The sequence below is a fragment of the Rhea americana genome, unplaced genomic scaffold (genome assembly GCF_003343005.1).
Source record: "Rhea americana isolate MKP2758 unplaced genomic scaffold, rheAme1 scaffold_4, whole genome shotgun sequence".
Taxonomy (NCBI): Eukaryota; Metazoa; Chordata; class Aves; order Rheiformes; family Rheidae; genus Rhea; species Rhea americana.
Window position 1 is genome coordinate 5838334 of NW_028186534.1, and position 5921 is coordinate 5844254.

Genomic DNA, 5921 nt, shown 5'->3' on the forward strand with positions numbered 1-5921 from the left:
AATGAAAGCATAATTCCATATCTCTGGTCAACTTATAAAGAAGAGAAAGTCCACATTCACTGACACTTCCTTAACATTTATCATTTATATCGCTAACAGGACGAAGACTACGAAAACCGAATAATTACTGGGAGCACTTATTTCCTGGGATAATTTATCACTGTAAATTTAGTATGCACTGTAGGCATAGAATTCTTGTCTGCTAAGACTGGAACACTGAAGCTTCACTCAAATTTTGAACGTCACAGACATTACAGGATGAAAGTTTCCTCAAGGATGCAGAAATAAACTCTCAACTCAGTGTAGTTGCTAACTGAATTAAGAGACTAAAGGCCACTTCATTGTGCTTTGATATGGGTTATTACACACAGAAAACAAGAGTTTGATTTCCTTGTCAAGCTTCTGTTTGTGCTTTGCTATAACTTCATATTTACTTTTTTAAACTGGCTGCAGTGCTTGAGAAAGGTGGTAGGCTAAAAGTCCTGCAGATTGGAGCCGTCTACTTGTTCTTTGCACAGGACAAGATGTAATACATTACATCAACCAGCACAATCAGACTGCAGTTTGAGGAATCTCTTCTAGATATATCTGAGCATATTATCAGGCCAAAATGGCATACTGCAGTCATTTAACTTGCTCTCCTACATAAAAGAGGTTATAGGATTTCTGCTTCAGGGCAACAAGTGTAATTGAGGTAGATTATATATCTTTTAGAAATATATTTCTAGAATTTTGTAGGTAAAAATTTAATATAATATGCGGTATTTTTTCAAATGGTTCAGAAAGTTTATTACTGTTCTTTGTCTGAATTCAGATATTGATCCATATTGTGTATTATCCCTTACAATGAGAAGCCCTAAATCAGACCTAATATGGCTTTGGTTATGCAAAATAAATTAAGCTCTTTGATTTCTCCATAAAAACTACATTTTCTAACATTTTAGTCCTTTTCTTAGCTCTTGCTGAATTCTCTCAAATTTTTCTAAATATAGCTAGAGTAAGAATGCTGATTTTACAATGTGAACCCCTTTAGTCCCTAGGAACAGAAATGTAACCTACTACTTCATTTCTGTAGGCTGCAAAATAGCTGCTCTGTGAAGACCACCATTTAGATAATGACTAACAACATGATTAAAACCAACAGGCTACACAGAAAAAGTCTGTATGGTCCACTGTCAACACTGTTGAGCTAATTGTTCTCCAGATATGCAACATTTTACTTTTATTCTGTGAAGAATTTTTCCTTCCTAAAACTCCCTTTGGAAAATTCTCACTTATTAACCTAAACAACTGAAATTGGCATAGAGAAGTTTGCAAGTAAACCACAAAACTGTCTTTAAGTAAGAAAATAAGACGGTTGAACTTCAAATCTAGAATATACTCTTTGCATCTGAGATAGACAAGAAAGACAATTTTAAAGCCACGTGCTTTTATGACAGATAAGCATTTCACTAGAAAGAGCAGTCCAATGTTTCCTTCCTTTGTTCTATTTTCAAATCAGACCAACACTAAAACTCCCCCACCTAGCATGTAGCTCCTCCACTGAGGTTATTATGAGAGCCTGTACCTAGTTTCTGACTTGAAAGGATGTCAAAATGTACTCCCCGGTTAACAGGAAACTGCATGAATGCTTCTTGTGGTTTTGAGTTTCAGATCACACTATTGGCAATATAGCAAAGACATGTTGCCATTAGATTATTTGCTTTTTTCCAGTCAATGTCCTATTTTCTGTAACAGGGCAACTGAACAGCTTTAGATAATTTCTACACTACTGTGAGAGGTACAATTACAATATGGGTTAGCAATAGCAGTGGAAAACTGGAGCGATGAAATTCAATACAACCAGTCATTTGCATGCATCCACCAAGTTCCCAGTGGGCTTAGACAATCTGCTGTAAAGTTTATGCTGCCACTCCATCATTACTATTGTTTAAAAGTAGCTTAACCATGCCCGAACATGCTGCATTCATACCTCTGATTTAGTGTAGACATACCCTTAGGGCTTGTTTGCATTAGGATCGCAGCCATGATTATAGCTGAGTAAAGTCCAAGCACCTAGTGTAGACATGACCTAAAAAGTGTGTTGCACTGGCTTGAATTGCTGCAGTTATCCTGACACAGCTCTACCCACTTAAAAAGTTTGCACCAGGAACAGAGCATATTGGACTTAGTGACAGCTAAAGCAAAAGGCAAAGTGGCCTGAGCAAAGACTAAGATAGGCTGGCTATAGTTGTTTAAGCCTATTAAACAAGAGTGATTACAGTGGGAGTTTAGTCTGAGTAAGAACCACTGCCTCAATGCTGAGAAACTAACTGCTTGGAAATTTTTTCTAGAAATAACTACAGGCAGTATATTTGACACTAGATTATGACTCCTCATGTTCCCACTTTCAAAATAAAATTTCAGAAGTACATCACCACCACATCCTTCTCTCTTTGCCTATAATTTCATGGAAAAGCACTCACTAGTCCTGCCACATACAGCTCATTAACTTTGTCATTTATGATGCTTTCACGTGCCACAGCACATGTTCAGATTTCCTGTAACGTGTAAGGGAGTTCTCTCTCTAGTAGAGAAGAAAATGCAGAGTATGAAGGTTTGGCTTTGCTCCATGTTCACACTGCACACAGATCAATGAAGAATGGACACTATTCAGAACTTGATCTGTGGGCAGCAAACTTCGAACACATACTCTCCCTGGGTAGTGGTGGGAATATTTGGCAAATAACTGAGGAAAAGCCAAACTAGTTTTAAGGAAGAAAGAAAATGCAACAATAAAACCATCAGTTAAGGACACAGGTACCCACTTCCCAACTAAATTTCCATGGGGTCCTGAATAGCACATTTGTCCATCCTCATTGTTCCTTATTTTTCTATATCAAGACCCCACTATTTTATTACACTTTATTGCCTCATCCTAAATGACATATTCCTACCTCTCCCATTCTGTGCTCCCTATGTCTCAAGACTCTTACCTGTAAGCAGGAATTCTCAGGTTGTGAAGCACACACTGAAGCTGAGGACCCACGCTGCCTTTAGGAGCTAGTTAATGCACCTCAGCTAACATGCAGTTAAGCTTATTTTTTTCCTATTTCCACATATTTTACTTCATTGCATGTTACTGCAGCTTGCTTCTGAATTCTAGACAGAGTTTTTATATGCCTAAGCCTAACATGCAAGTTGAATCTGCCTCCAGTACTCCAGTTCTCATACTTTTGTTCCTAGAATTGCCTGTACATTTAGCACAGTAAGTCTATTATCTACTCAACACAATATTCTGAGTATCCCTTCACAGTAGATTAATAAATGAGATTCCCTTCCTCATCATATGATCTTATGTACCATTGTAACTCTGAAATAATCAGGGATTGAACCCCTACAGAAATTTACTGAACTTTTCATCAATAGCTCTAATAGTTCAGACAAGATGTAATATATTACATTAACCTGCACAATCAGACTACAGTTTGAGGAACAGCTTCTTAGTGATCTTACAGCTACTACAGTTTTCTTGCATTCTGTCATATCTTAGTTATGTCTATGTCACGATAAACTGAAGATTGAAAAGAAATATAAAAAGGTATTGATTCATAAGCTCAATATAAGCATAAACTGTTTTCAGATGTGAGTCTTTTTGGCAGTCTCATGCTTGTATAGATTTTAGACATACCATCATTCATTCTATGTAACCTTGAGTGAATGCAATTCAAACATGTTTTGACAAGTTTTGAATAGAAGGCCAGATTTTTTCAGCAGAATGCTCATATGATGGGAGGAGAAAGTAATTATAAAAAAAAAAGTTGAAATGAGAAGTCTTTTTTTTATCATTTTGTCTGCTATAATATCAGCAATCTTGCAGTTCTACTGCATTTTGTCCTTCTGAGACAAGAGTCACCCATGGAGAAATACAGTAACTATAAGGCTGCAGCTTGGTGCATGAGCAGCCCTTAATTCTCTCCAATCTTTGGCCACTCATTCTCCCCTTACCTGCAACACTACACGTATGAGAGCTCAAGCCTGCTTGGCTACACAGTGAAAATGAGTGGGCAACTAATCCAGCTTTTAAAAAATGATTTTACTGGATTTTATTTAAGCTGGATCAGTTTCTCTGATCAGATTCAAAATTCAGGATCAGGTACAGCTGTTATGGCATAAGTGAATGAGTGATCTTTGCAGTGTAGTGACACGGGAAACTGAGTCTGAAGAGAAACATCCAAGTCTGCTAGTAAAGACTTCATCTCATAAAAATACAGCCTTAGTGTGTTCACAGTCAGAAAATGTTGGAGATAAGCTCATATTTTGGGCCAAGTGCCCTAGTTCAGCCTGTGGTTAGACCTTTGGCATCAGTACTGCTTAAGCATTCACCACCCCTTCCTGTCTTGCCTCCAGCTGCTTATTTATACTTTTGTGCTGCCCCCTCTCTTGGGCTGGCACAACTGCAAGTGCTCTAAACAGCAGCAGAAAAGAAATGGGCTGAAATATAACCCATCAAAGAAACAGTTACTGATCAGGTGGCACTATTCCCTGAAGTGACTCTTGCAGAGTTTGGGGACATCAGAGAGGTGGGGAAAAGCGACCAGGTCAGGGAAAAAGAATAGGGAACGGTGATTTCTAAAGTTATCAGTGCTGCCAAAAAGTTCTTCATGTTCATTGTATCTGCAGGCTACTAAGCAAAAGGCAACTGCAGACAAGCTTTCAGGAGCAGCTGAGAATCATAATCATTACAGAAAGAACTCTGTATGACAAACAGACAGTATAGTTGCTTAGCATCACTGACTTCTCAGTCTTCCTAACAGTAATAAAAGTAGATATGTCCAAGGCAGAATGAAGCACAAAGCAGTTCCCTAGAACAAAAGTCTTTTAATACACAATTCTTATGCAAAAGTCTGCAGCTAACTACTCTCAGTTATATCCAGGGTTATTGGGGATTCTGACAGTTTTAAAGAACTGAAATGGAGCCTAATACTTCTTACCTGCTAGTTGCAAACTCAGCATAACTTAGGATATAGCCCCTTGACCTCTCTGTGATTTAGTCCCAGAACACTGCCATTGCCAGCCAATGACCCTGAGCTATGTATCTGGAAGAAAAGCTGGAGCGTACTGTAGAACATTCCTATGAATCACATAACCCTAAAAGAATGTGGTTTTACAATCCTTTTTACTAGTGGGGGAAGAACTTACTGGCATCAAAACTTGAATCCAGATGTTTTCATCAGACACAATTCTGTTTTTCTTCGCATGCAGTCATGACATTGAGTTCTGCCTGCAGTTGCATTAAATTAATATAGCTGCAAACACTCAACATTCCTTAGGCATTTTCATCCTGTACTTCGTAATATGCATTTCCTTAGCTCCAGCAACCCAACAGCTCACTCTGGCATCTGGTTTAGAAATTTAGCTAACAGGGCATATATATACAATAATTTTTCCTGCATCTCCCCATTATGTGAGCTCTGCTGGAGACCATATACATACATACAGAGGCATATATATGTGGATACACATACAAACATTTATAAAGTGAAAAGACATTTAAAACTCAATAAAAAAATAAATTCTTATTTCAAAATCTAGAAGCTGGTCAGACTTAAACAGAATTGACATACCGTAAACAGTGACAGTCAGTGGGATTACCCCTACAAAGTTAAACACATGTTTACTGTGGTCTGCAAGTTCAGCCCTGAGAGAATAAACTTCAGATACAAATGGATCTGAACTGGTAACATTCACTGAAAAATCCTGCCAGGAATCCTTATGGAAAAGGCATATAATGAGCATAAAATGATCAAAGCAAATCAATTAAGTATTGCAAAAAACACATGCAAACATTTGATTGTTTTGGAACAACTAATGAATAAAAAGTCAGGAAAAACTAGCTGAGATCTAAATAAGTTTTTTTTCATTTGTTTTTCTCGTAGAAC